The following is a 14,519-nucleotide window of genomic DNA, read 5'->3' as shown; positions in this document are numbered from 1 at the left end:
ATATTCCCTACACATCAATCATGACAACTTCTAAGTAATAGATGCAATATATGCATAAATTAACACACACTCTAAAGCGTGGGAACAGAATGCCCACTCCCTAGAACACGAGAACATCCCGCCAGGATGTCCTGACAGGATGCCCATATATGGGCATACACACGTGATCCATGACATAGGGTCATAAATCACACGTTTGACGTGTGCCGTCTACTGTATTCTCTCTAACATTGTTACTTCAACACAGTCTGCGTTTTGAGAGATTTCATTGGTTAAATTTCAGATATAAAAATAACATACCAAAAACATGTATCTATGATCATACGCTATCCATTCAATTTGGCTACTTAGGCCTCCAAATATTTAGCAATATGACAACAATTGCTTCAGATCAGTCTACGTTGAGACCGACGGGAACAAGGGTCTTTAAAATAAAGATCCAGCCAGCCTCTTGTTTTAAAAAATTGTCGAGGTCACCCCCTCTCCTAGGGAGGATGACATGTTCGATGCCGATATAATGCAGGGATTCGTACTTTTAATTTGCGCTTTGTTTTACCCACAGTTTTTACCACAATGTCACGCCCTGACCTTAGAGATCCTTATTTATTCTCTATGTTTGGTTAGGTCAGGGTGTGACTCTGGTGGGAGATTCTATGTTTTCTATTTCTTTGTTGTTTTTGCCATGTGTGGATCCCAATCAGAGGCAGCTGTCTATCGTTGTCTCTGATTGGGGATCATATATAAGTTGTGATTTTCCGTTTTGGTTTTGTGGGGAGTTATTTTCTGTTTAGCTGTTTTGTTGCCTGACAGAACTGTGCGCTTTCGTTTTTTCTACTTTGTTATTTTGTTGCGGTGTTCAGTTTATTAAAAATCATGAATGCCTACCACGCTGCACCTTGGTCTCCTTCTTCAACCCACGAGAGTCATTACACACAAAGACAAGTTATAAAATAACTGCCGTAGTGGAACACGTAATAACACCTTTGATTGGGATCTGTTTCCCTGTTTAAGGGATGTTTGAAAGATCTACATTTATAAGTGCCATTGCATTGAGCACAGCCATTACACTTAGTTTCCATCCAGTAGGGGCGTAAATAGACGTTGTGCAGGGATATTTTGGGGCGGTAAATCAGAGTTTACCAATTAATCTCGGAGATTTCTGCCCCGCGAGAATACGATCAAGGGAGGGTCCGAAAACACATTACGGATACTGGATCTTAGAATGTGTCAATGTTTGTGAACGATTCCCTTAATTTGTTCAGAGCACTTTGAATAGCGGTTAGTTAGAACACAATAACGCTTCTTTTTGCGAGACTGACCTTGAAAAAGATCATGTCTCGGTTTGTTTTGAATTTTCTCAATGGCAGTATTAATCTGACCATTTTTGTACCCCCTCTCCTTGAATTTTTTGCATCTCAGCCATATTTCTGTCAATCTTTTGATTCAACCGAATTGGCTGTAGGGCAAACTGTTTTTCAAGGAAAGCGGGTGACAACTATCAGCCCTCAACAAACTGTTACGATCAGTAGGTTTCCTGTAAAGATCAGTAAAAAACATCTGTATGTGACTAATACAATTTAATTTGAACTAGGACACTGAAATTTACAACTTGCCAACTGGTTGTATACACATGCCGCATTTGGCTCTTCAAAACTCAATCTCTCAAACGACACGTCAAAATTGTTCTCAGAATAGGTTGATTATGCAGGAAAAATTACTTTTCACAATTTTTATTCTCACAAGGCAGAAAGAGAACTGAAAATGCATTAATGTGGTCTTGGAATCAGCTTGAATAACCAGTTGGTTTTTATCCATCACAACAAGTTTATAGTCTGCCCAAACACGTCCATAATTATTTAAGATTTCACCTAACACTATTCATCTAATCCATTCACCACCAGATTGCCAGACCTCCTTTGCAAACAAAATAGTAGAACAATCACTTTCAGGCTTTTGCTCCAGCCCTGCTCTATTAGCTGAAACAGGTGTATTGGAGCAGGGCTGGAGCAAAAGCCTGCATACCCAGTTGCTCTCCAGGAGGAGGGATGTTTGATCCCTGTTCTACTGGACATTACTGAGTAATGAAAGTGGAACAAAGAATAACAGTAAAATCATTCATCATTGGTAAGAAAATGTATACAGAGGACTTTTGAGAGATTCAATACTACAGTGCATTCAGAAAGTATTCATACCTCTTGACTTATTACACATTTTGTTGTTACAGCCTGAATTCAAAATTGATTCAAAAAAAAAATTCTCTCATCGACACACAATAGCCCATTATGAGTAAAAACATGTTTGCAAATTTCTTGAAAATTGAATAGAGAAATGTCTAATTTACATAAGTATTCACACCCCTGAGTCAATATTTTGTAGAAGCACTTTTGGGTATGTCTACCAGCTTTGCACATCTGGATTTGGGGATTTTCTCCCATTCTTCCTTGCAGATTTTGTCAAGCTCTGTTAAGTTAGATGGAGAGCGGCGGTGAACAGCAACCATCAAGTCTTTCCACAGATTTTAAATGGAATTCAAGTCTGGGCTTTGGCTGGGCCACTCAAGGACTTTCACATTCTTGTTCAAAAGCCATTCCAGCATTGCTTTGTTTGTATGCTTAGGGTCATTGTCCTGTTGGAACATAAATCTCTGTCCCAGTCCAAGGTTGTTTGCACTCTGAAGCAGGTTCTCATCAAGGATTTTCCTGTATTTGGCTCCATTCATTGTTCCCTCTATCCTTACCAGTCTCCCAGTCCTTGCCGCTGAAACGATAGCATGATGCTGCCACCAGCATGCTTCACGGTAGGGATGGTGTTAGACAGGTGATGCGCTGTGCCTGGTTTTCTCCAGACATAGCACTTTGCATTCAGGACAGATTATTTAATTTGTCTCATCAGACCACAGAATCTTTTGCCTTATGATCTCAGTCATTGTCTACAGCTGTGCACAGTCTACAGACGTGCTGTAGAGACTGTTATCCTTCTGGCAGGTTCTCCCATCTCAGCCAAGGAACTCTATAGTTCTGTCAGAGTGGTCATTGGGTTCTTGGTCACCTCCCTGACCAAGTTCCTTCTTGCCCGGTTGCACAGTTTGTTCGGATAGCCAGCTTTAGTCAATCTGGGTAGTTCCATATTTTTTCATTTTCCCAATGATGGAGACAACTGTGCTCTTGGAAACTTTCAACACTCTAGAAATAGTTTTCTACCCTTCCCCAGATATATGCCTCATCACAATTCCACTGTATCTCTGAGATCTACAGACAGTTCCTTGGACTTCATGGTATAGTTTCTGCTGTGACATACACTGTCAACTGTGGGCTCTATATATAGACAGGTGTGTTTCTTTCTAAATCATGTCCAAACAATTGAATTGACCACAGGTGGACTCCAATCAAGTTGTAGTAATGTCTTCTTGTTCGTCTTAGTTATCACGGCATTCGCACATTTTGTTTGTGCATGCTGCCACCTACTGTGCGGTAGTATGTGGTCAATCACGTTACACTTTGTGATACGAAAATAAAAAAGGAAGGGGGAAAATGTCAACATTTGTTTAACACTTTACTTGACACCCAGCGTCATAACACGTTATGACACAGTCATAACCATGTCATAACAGCTGACTTAACTTGTCATAACCTGTTATAATATGGTCATAACACTGTCATGACATATATTTAGACCTGTTGTGACATATATCGCGTTGTTTTATGGCTGGTTATGACACCTACACAAGAGTGTAAAAACCCACAAAACCTATCACACAAAGCAAAACATTCCATCACACCATAGCCTACATGTCAACAGTATGTTTATGATATAGCTAACGTTTTTTGAAATTGATCATGTTAAATTATCATTGTAATTGCGCATACAATGATGTCAGTCATGCACTGATCTAACCCAATGCTCTGTTGCTGATGACTGAGATGAATGCAGGATCAGATTTCAGTACCAGGACAAGACACCCTCTTTTTGACTGGTGACTGATATAAGGGCATGTACGTGATAGGCCTTTCTGGTTTATATGATTATGATGGTCATAATGCTTCTTGACAGTGTCATAAAGTTAATTTTCTACAAGTTATTTTAAATATGAGAAGAAAAAAACATGACTGTTAAGAATTAATTACAACAAAAACAAAGGATTTAAGAGAAACTTTTAAATGTAAGTAAACTTCTTTGTAGGGGAAAAACTAATTTGAAAAAATGTGGGTTTTGACACATGTAGGTGTAATAACCAGCCACAAAATAACACAATATATGTCACATCAAGTGTAAATATATGGGTCATGACATTGTTATGACTATATTATGACAGGCTATGACAAATGATGTCAGCTATTACGACATATTATGACAACACTGAGTGTCAAGTAAAGTGTTACCAGAAATTGTACTACCAACTAACCCTACACCTACAGTGAGCTCAACAATTATTGGGACAGTGACAATTTTTTGTTGTTGTTTTGGCTCTGTATTCCAGGATTTGAAATGATACAATGACTGTGAGGTTAAAGTGCAAACTGTCAGCTTTAATTTGAGGGTATTTTCATCCATATCGGGTGAGCCGTTTAGAAATTACAGGTCTTTTTGTATATAGCCCCCCCCCCCCATTTTAGTGGACCAAAGTATTGGGACAAATTAACTTATATGTGTACTAAAGTAGTGAAAAATGTTAAGTATTTGGCCCAATATTCCTAGCACGCAATGACTACTTATGCTTGTGACTGTACACATTTTTTGGATGCAGTTGCGCCTGTGATGGAACATTTTTATGTTTGTGCTTTTCTAATAACCAATTTCTGTGTTCATGCAAGTGACGAATGAATGTGCCTGGAAGGAATCTTCACTATCAGTATCTGCAATTTGGCAGTACGCCCAGAACCTTGTTTTGAAAGGCATATCTCAGTTTCAACGTCTCAGCTTGGAGAGAAGAATCCTCGTGAGATGTTGGTCGGTCACATGCATGAATAAAACGTTAATGATGAATTAATGATGAATAATGAATAAGCTAAATCATGCAAATATATGTCTGTGTAAGTAGTGTATCAGAGAACTAACGGGACTGCCCCAATGAAGCTCACTTCAGACCGGTACTTTATGCATCTCAGTTTGACTGTGACCTCTCCAGCTTGCTGTTAATAAACAATGACTCATTTAAGATTGACTTCGAGTGTCCCTGTATAGAATTTCCACGACACGCCCGATAGAAATTAATAGTAAATAATGTATCGTGTCAGTTTGGATTCACTTTTATTGTAAGTAAGAATAGAATATGTTTATAAAAACTTCTACATTAGTATGGATGCTACCATGATTACGGATAATCCTGAATGAATCATGAATAATGATGAGTGAGAAAGTTAGAGGCATAAATAACTTATTCACCATTCAATTCTACTGTAACAAAATAATCTGAACCACAACCAAAACAAATAGCAAATACATCCAACAAATGTGTCGTCACAAACTTGATGTAGTCTGTGCGCTAGGAATATGGGACCAAATACTTAACAAGTTTGCAGACGACACTACAGTGGTAGGCTTGATTACCAACAACGACGAGACTGCCTACAGGGAGGAGGTGAGGGCCCTCGGAGTGTGGTGTCAGGAAAATAACCTCACACTCAACGTCAACAAAACAAAGGAGATGATCGTGGACTTCAGGAAACAGCAGAGGGAGCACCCCCCTATCCACATCGACGGGACAGTAGTGGAGAGGGTAGTAAGTTTTAAGTTCCTCGGCGTACACACCACGGACAAACTGAAATTGTCCACCCACACAGACAGTGTGGTGAAGAAGGCACAGCAGCGCCTCTTCAACCTCAGGAGGCTGAAGAAATTCAGCTTGTCACCAAAAGCACTCACAAACTTTTACAGATGCACAATCGAGAGCATCCCGTTGGGCTGTATCACCGCCTGGTACGGCAACTGCTCCGCCCACAACCGTAAGGCTCTCCAGAGGGTAGTGAGGTCTGCACAACACATCACCGGGGGCAAACTACCTGCCCTCCAGGACACCTACACCACCCGATATCACAGGAAGGCCATAAAGATCATCAAGGACAACAACCACCCGAGCCACTGCCTGTTCACCCCGCTATCATCCAGAAGGCGAGGTCAGTACAGGTGCATCAAAGCAGGGACCGAGAGACTGAAAAACAGCTTCTATCTCAAGGCCATCAGACTGTTAAACAGCCATCACTAACATTGAGTGGCTGCTGCCAACATACTGACTCAACTCCAGCCACTTTAATAATGGAAAAATTGATGTAAAAATGTATCACTAGCCACTTTAACAATGCCACTTATTATAATGTTTACATACCCTTCATTACTCATCTCATATATATATATACTGTACTCTATACCATCTACTGCATCTTGCCTATGCCGTTCTGTACCATCAATCATGCATATATTTGTATGTACATATTCTTCATCCCCTTACACTTGTGTATAAGGTAGTTGTTGTGAAATTGTTAGGTTAGATTACTCGTTGGTTATTACTGCATTGTCGGAACTAGAAGCACAAGCATTTCGCTACACTCGCATTAACATCTGCTAACCATGTGTATGTGACAAATTACATTTGATTTGATAACTTTTACTACTTTGATACACATAAGTGCTTTTGTTCCAATTCTTTTGTCCCAACCAAAAATATGTCACTGTCCCAATACTTTTGGAGCTCACTGTATATACAACTATGAAATATGTTTTTAAATAATAGCATTTTCCATTTCAGTTGCTCCACATCAACCACCCCTGTAATCACTCCTTTCAAAGGCGCTCTGCTCAAGAGAGCAAAGCAAGTCACAGGTCTTGACCCGAGTCACGTGACGTGACGCGCCCACTCCCTCTGGATGGAAGAAACCCAGAAAATCATCACAAGTCCACTTCGAGCTACCTTCACCGATTTAACAGTACCAAACTTTTTTTCTACCCAGCCTTAGACTACATATGGGTCAGCCAAAAGGCAGAGATCCACTTTCTCCAAAAATGTCACTCCCACTGGGCCGGAATCATCATTTGCATCACCATTGAGGTGAGGCTCGGACTTGGAGGTCTTCACCACACCTTCCACCAGAGGCAATTCATCCTCACTCATCAGGTTCAATTTCTGAGCGATCAGAGACAGCAGAACACGGTTTGTACTTGGCGTCTTTCTTCCACAACACACATCTTCCCACTGCAACCGTCTCTTCTCCTTCCTCCTCTCTGTCCATAACCACGTCTATCCGTTCACCACGCTCTTGCCGTGCCTTCATCCGCTGTATTGCTTGCAGAGCACGCACTGATGTGTTTTGCCAAAACCCAACTTCTGTTCCTTAGCCCAATTTCTAAGTCTGGCTATCTCTGGCCTCTCCATGCTTCTATTCTATCGTTATAACTTTTCCCCCCCGGGGCTGCATGTCTCAGAGGACTCTCTCCAACCAACCGAAAGCCAAGCTCTCTCCCCTTGTAGTGACATCTCAATGATGATCAAAAGAAATTGGATGCACCTGAGCTCAATTTGGACTGCCATAGCAAAGAGGTGTGAATACTTACGTAAATTAGATATTTCATAAAAATCGAAAATGTCTAAACATGGTTTCAATTCGTCATTATGGGGTGTTGGGTGTAGCTGGGTGAGAAAAACATTTTATACATTTTAAATTCAGGCCGTAAGACAACAAAATGTAGAATGTCAAAGGGGTATGAACACTTTCTGAAGGCTATACACATGCTGGGTATAGGGAGGTCATGTGCCATTCAGACTCAGATCTGAGGTGCATTCATTATGTCTTGCAACATAAACCGTTTAAGAACCAAACAAAATGAAATGGGACCTATCTGAATTTGTCCAAAATAAACTCTGTTTTCTTTGCAAAATGTTTACCATTTGGAGTAAACTGTTTCTGTTGCAAACATGTTTTGCAACAGAATCTGTGTAATGAATATACCCCAGCTGAAACACCTGTTCAGAATTCTAACCTACAAAGTGTCTTCAAAGTACATGTGATTAAAGGCCCAATGCAGCCGTTTTTATCTCATTATCAAACCATTTCTGGGTAACAATTATGTACCTTACTGTGATTGTTTTCAATTAGAAGTGGTCTGGGTGGGGTGGGGAAAACTGAAAACTAGCTGTTATTGGCAGAGAGGTTTTGAACTCTTTCTTATTGGTCAATCAACTAATTTATTGCCTGGTGATGTCAAAACTCCATCCCACCAAAACAGGCTGAAATTTTAGGCGGTCTTTTCAAACAGCTCTTACACTAAAAGGGAATTATCATTTACACAATTTCACAGTATTATTCCAACTTGATAGTGTGGAAATATATATAAGGTTGCAAAGCTACCGGTAATTTGGAATCTTCAGTAATTTTGGAAATTAACTTAAATGTTTTATTTATACTTGAATAACTTAAGTGTATTATTTTTTTAAATATCTGTTAGCATATTGTCCATGAGTTTCTAGTACATTGACCATATGTTTCAAGAGAAAATAGCCTAATTAATAAATATTAAAAAAGCATCTAATCAACATGGTATTATTTTCAATTAACTCTGCAAATCTTCCAACTATTTACTTTTTTCACAACTGCTACCAGTTTGATGCCAAAACATTTACAACAAATACATATTGACATAGTCGAGGACAGGTCAGGTCACGTTAAGGGAGAAGAAAAGTTTATTACCCGTATCACTTAGTTTCCTGCCTAGCAATAAAGATACAATGTTTATGTCACGATCGTCGTAACGTGGAAGAGAGGAGGACCAAGGCGCAGCGTGATAACAATACATCTTCTTTATTTGAAGACGAAAACGAAACAAACACTATACAAACTAAACAAAACAACAAACGACCGTGAAGCTATAAAACGAAAGTGCAGACACAAGCAACTAACGTAAAGACATAGACAATCACCCACGACCTATCTAATGAATATGGCTGCCTAAATATGGTTCCCAATCAGAGACAACGATAGACAGCTGTCTCTAATTGAGAACCAATCTAGGCAACCATAAACACACATACACCTAGACTGAACACTGCCCCATAAACATACAAAAACCCCTAGACAATACAAAACACATACATCCCCCATGTCACACCCTGACCTAACTAAAATAACAAAGAAAACAAAGATAACTAAGGCCAGGGCGTGACAGTTTAGCAAGAAGGAGGAGACTCCACCCAAAGTGGGGTACATACAGTTGAAGTTGGAATTTTATATACACTTAGGTTGGTGTCATTAAAACTCGTTTTTCAACCACTCCACAAATTTCTTGATAACAAACTATAGTTTTGGTAAGTCAGTTAGGACATCTACTTTGTACATGACACAAGTCATTTTCCAACAATTGTTTACAGGCAGATTATTTAACTTATAATTCACTGTATCACAATTCCAGTGGGTCAGAAGTTTACATACACTAAGTTGACTGTGCCTTTAAACAGCTTGGAAAATTCCAGAAAAGTATGTCATGGCTTTAGCTAATTTACATAATTTGAGTCAATTGGAGGTGTACCTGTGAATGTATTTCAATGCCTACCTTCAAACTCCATGCCTCTTTGCTTGACAACATGGGAAAATCAAAAGAAATCAGCCAAGACCTCAGAAAAAAATTGTAGACCTCCACAAGTCTGGTTCATCCTTGGGAGCAATTTCCAAACGCCTGAAGGTACCACGTTCATCTGTACAAACAATAGTACACAAGTATAAACACCATGGGACTACGCAGCCTGCATACCGCCCAGGAAGGAGACGCGTTCTGTCTCTTAGAGATGAACATACTTTGGTGCGAAAAGTGCAAATCAAACCCAAAACAACAGCAAAGGACCTTGTGAAGATGCTGGAGGAAACATGTACAAAAGTATCTATATCCACAGTAAAACGAGTCCTATATCGACATAACCTGAAAGGCTGCTCAGCAAGGAAGAAGCCACTGCTCCAAAACAGCCATAAAGAAGCCAGTCTACGGTTTGCAACTGCACATGGGGACAAAGATCGTAGTTTTTGGAGAAATGTCCTCTGGTCTGATGAAACAAAAATAGAACTGTTTGGCCATAATGACCATTGTAATTGTTTGGAGGAAAAAGGGGGAGGCTTGCAAGCTGAAGTACACCATCCCAACCGTGAAGCACGGGGGTGGCAGCAGGAGGGACTGGTGCACTTCACAAAATAGATGGCATCATGAGGCGGGAAAATTATGTGGATATATTGAAGCAACATCTCAAGACGTCAGTCAGGAAGTTAAAGCTTGGTCGCAAATGGGTCTTCCAAATGGACAATGACCCCAAGCATAATTCCAAAGTTGTGGCAAAATGGCTAAAAGACAACAAAGTCAAGGTATTGGAGTGGCCATCACAAAGCCCTGACCTCAATCCCATAGAACATTTTTGGGCAGAACTGAAAAAGCGTGTGCGAGCAAGGAGGCCTACAAACCTGACTAGGTTACACCAGCTCTGTCAGGAGAAATGGGCCAAAATTCACCCAACTTATTGTGGGAAGCTTGCGGAAGGCTACCTGAAACGTTTGACCCATTAAATTGTTTAACGGCAATGCTACCAAATACTAATTGAGTGTATGTAAACTTCTGACCCACTGGGAATGTGATGAAATAAATAAAAGCTGAAATAAATAATTCTCTCTACTATTATTCTGACATTTCACATTCTTAAAATAAAGTGGTGATCCTAACTGACCTAAAACAGGGAATTTAGTTTAAATGTATTTGGCTAAGGTGTATGTAAACTTCCGACTTCAACTGTATACCACAACTATTATAAACATATTTTTGTCTAATGCAGCTGTTTTGACCCTCTGGGAAAAATAAACTTGGTTTGAGCTTTCATAGTGTCTGTTGAGTTTTTACTCTGAGAATTAGAACCTAAGAGTCGGCACTGCGAGCAGGGTTCACCACGATTTTCAGTCGAACTAGAGATTCCAAATCAGTAAAACAGGAGATGGCATCAGAAATAAGGTTGTGTCATGACTGGCCTGTTCGGGTCAGGTTACTGTGGACCACAATCCTACAGAGAGATCTCTCACACCCGCCAGAGGGGAGGAGATCGAGAGGTATGGAGATGTTTTTTTTAATGACACCTGACGCCCATTTGTAAATCTTAAGGCAGCAAACAAAATTCCTTTGTCCTCTCAGTATGGAGAACCGGCCTCAGTACATTAACATGCAATAAATGGACTTTGGGACAATAGGTTTCGTCAGCCACAATGGTGGTAATGACAATAGATGGAATATGAAAATGTATGTCATTTTTGTTATGTTATTAAAAGTTAAAGGATGACGTTATAACAAAAACATTGTAACTTTAAGAGTTTTCCTAATATGTGCCCGATGTTTGCCTATTGTACGGTGTGTGGAAAATGTCCAGACCAAAATATTTTTTTTGTAAAGATGAAATGTGAAGTTAGTTGTCTAAATTGGATATGAGTAAAATCCAGACCTTGCCTCGTAACTTAGTACGCCCAGAGAATTGCCATAAAGGCGGAAATGCCCATTTCTGACCCGAGGGTATAAAACATGTGAGTTATGAATTAACATACCAGAATAAGTGACCCTGAGCTGCAGCCAAGGTCTGAGTGGTCAGCAAACCCAAAACGATGTTGAAGAAGACAAAGGAACCTTTTAATAACCTATGCTACGGACGAGTAGCTGTATCTAAAGGGGGTGAATTCAAGCAGGACCACCTGGTCACCGCTCTCCAAGGAATCGTGTGTCTACACTGTTTCCCTTCCCACGCTGGAACCATCCACACGGCTGATTAGTCCTCCTCAGAAGACCCTTTTTCAGAACAAGGGTGAGGAAACAGACCACTAAGAGAAAGGACACTGACATTGTGAGGAGAAACAGAGAGTTACACCCGGTAACCGAAGACGGACCGCCATCAGAGAAGTCGGAATCCGGTCCACGCAGAGACAACCCATCGGAGACATTCAACACGTAATTACATCATTATATTCTGACCCATAAGAGCGGCAGTTCAGGGCAAGGTTAGGGTTAAAATAAGCATAGCTGACAAATGCACCCAAGTGTTTTTTTTTCTCTCTCTCTCTCTCTTTTGAAATCCCCATTTTGTGTAACGTGTCATATTGTGTTGGCCCGCTAGGGACCTGTTTTATCGTACTAAGTTCTAATCAATAGCCTAGACTGTGTGTTTGTGTATGTGTATCTTATATTACCATTTAAGCTTGTTAGCAAATAAATAATCAACTCAATTGGTGTGGTTCGTACATATTTAGTGGGACTCGGGTTTGTGCGGATTCCCGGATTATGCGATTGTTCAGAATGAGACTGTAGAGGAAATTAATTAATTAACGACTGGTGTAAAATCGATATTCTTTGAGTTAATTTGGGAAATAGAAACTCAATAAAGCTAAAACTTTCCCATGGTGCCCCAGGTTAATTAGTTAACAGTTGCCTGATTCATTTAATCACGTAATTATAAACCGTTAATCATTCGTCGAGCAGCAGTCGTCATATTAATCAATACAACGTCACAACAGTAGGCACAGTTCCTACACCTGTTATCACTAGTTCTGACATCTTGGGGAGATGAGAGTCGAAGTCTGAACCAATTAAAAGATACGGACCTAGAAAGCCTGAGCTTATTCAGTAGTCCCATTGTATTACGACCGGTCGTAGTTTTGTGGTATATGGGAAGTCCCGGAAGGTAAACCCGAACAGGTTGGTACCTGTAGAGGGTAAGTCCTAGCGAGTAAATCCCATTGTAGGTTGGTTCCTGCTAGTACCATAAAGTATAGGGTAAGTCCCGGAAGGTAAACCCAAACAGGTTGGTACCTGTAGAGGGTAAGTCCTATCGGGTAAATCCCATTGTAGGTTGGTTCCTGCTAGTACCATAAAGTATAGGGTAAGTCCTGGAAGGTAAACCCAAACAGGTTGGTACCTGTAGAGGGTAAGTCCTATCGGGTAAATCCCATTGTAGGTTGGTTCCTGCTAGTACCATAAAGTATAGGGTAAGTCCTGGAAGGTAAACCCAAACAGGTTGGTACCTGTAGAAGGTAAGTCCTATCGGGTAAATCCCATTGTAGGTTGGTTCCTGCTAGTACCATAAAGTATAGGGTAAGTCCCGGAAGGTAAACCCGAACAGGTTGGTACCTGTAGAGGGTAAGTCCTATCGGGTAAATCCCATTGTAGGTTGGTTCCTGCTAGTACCATAAAGTATAGGGTAAGTCCCGGGAGGTAAACCCAAACAGGTTGGTACCTGTAGAAGGTAAGTCCTATCGGGTAAATCCCATTGTAGGTTGGTTCCTGCTAGTACCATAAAGTATAGGGTAAGTCCCGGAAGGTAAACCCGAACAGATTGGTACCTGTAGAGGGTAAGTTCTAGGGGGTGGTAGGTTGGTTCCTCCTAGTACTATAAAGTATATGGTAAGTCCCGGAATGTAAGCTCGAGCAGGCTGGTACCTGCAGAGGGTAAGTCCTAGGGGGTAGATCCCCAGGGGGTTGGTTCCTGTGAGTACTATAGGAAACAGGGTGAGTCCTGGAAGGTAAGCCCGAACTAGCTGGTACCTGCAAAGGGTAAGTCCTAGGGGGTAGATCCCCAGGGGGTTGGTTCCTGTGAGTACTATAGGAAACAGGGTGAGTCCTGGAAGGTAAGCCCGAGCTAGCTGGTACCTGCAAAGGGTAAGTCCTAGGGGGTAAGAACCAGGGTGGGGTTGGTTCTCTGCTAAACCTGAAACGAGAGGGTGAAAGTCTCAGCCGCAGTGACCATGCTCAGCCGTGTACTGGTGAGAGAAATGGACCAGACAGGTTTGGATAGGTTTGGATTTCTGAACTTTAAATGTTATTAATCATTAGTTGTAACAGAGACCTGAGGGGTGCCATAGCCGAGGGGCTACACCAGAGGTTAATGGTTATCTGTAGGAAGAAGGTATATGGGGGGTGCAATTAAGCTTGGAATGTACTGAGTGTAAGGAAAGCGATCACATGTGGCAGGCATTGATATGGGGGGAGAGAGACATGGATTAGTGATGAAGGGGGTCGAGGACAGGTCAGGTCACGTTAAGGGAGAAGAAAAGTTTATTACCCACATCACTTAGTTTTCTGCCTAGCAATAAAGATACAATGTTTAGTGAGGAGACTCCACCCAAAGTGGGGTACATATACCACCACTATTGTAAACATGTTTTTGTCTAATGTAGCTGTATTGACCCTCTGGGAAGAATAAACTTGGTTTAAGCTTTCATAGTGTCTGTTAGGTTCTAATTCTCAGAGTAAAAACTCAACCGTATTAACTAAGTTGATATGTAGGATAATGTTTTAATGGTTTGTCAGTCTATTTTTAAATCTTATTTAATTATTTCATATATTCGACATGTGTTAAGGCCACACAGAGGGCCAGAGATGATTACAGACACCTGTGATAATCTGAAGATCCAAAATGGGCCACTGATGTTTTGTGACAGATTACATAAAACCCTTGAAAGATACAGTACCAAAACTATGGTATTTAACTGGTAAACTTAAAAAGTTTCTAGTAATATACCCTCCCT

The sequence above is a fragment of the Salvelinus alpinus genome, chromosome 12 (genome assembly GCF_045679555.1).
Source record: "Salvelinus alpinus chromosome 12, SLU_Salpinus.1, whole genome shotgun sequence".
Lineage (NCBI taxonomy): Eukaryota > Metazoa > Chordata > Actinopteri > Salmoniformes > Salmonidae > Salvelinus > Salvelinus alpinus.
Note: the sequence above shows the minus strand (reverse complement) of the source record.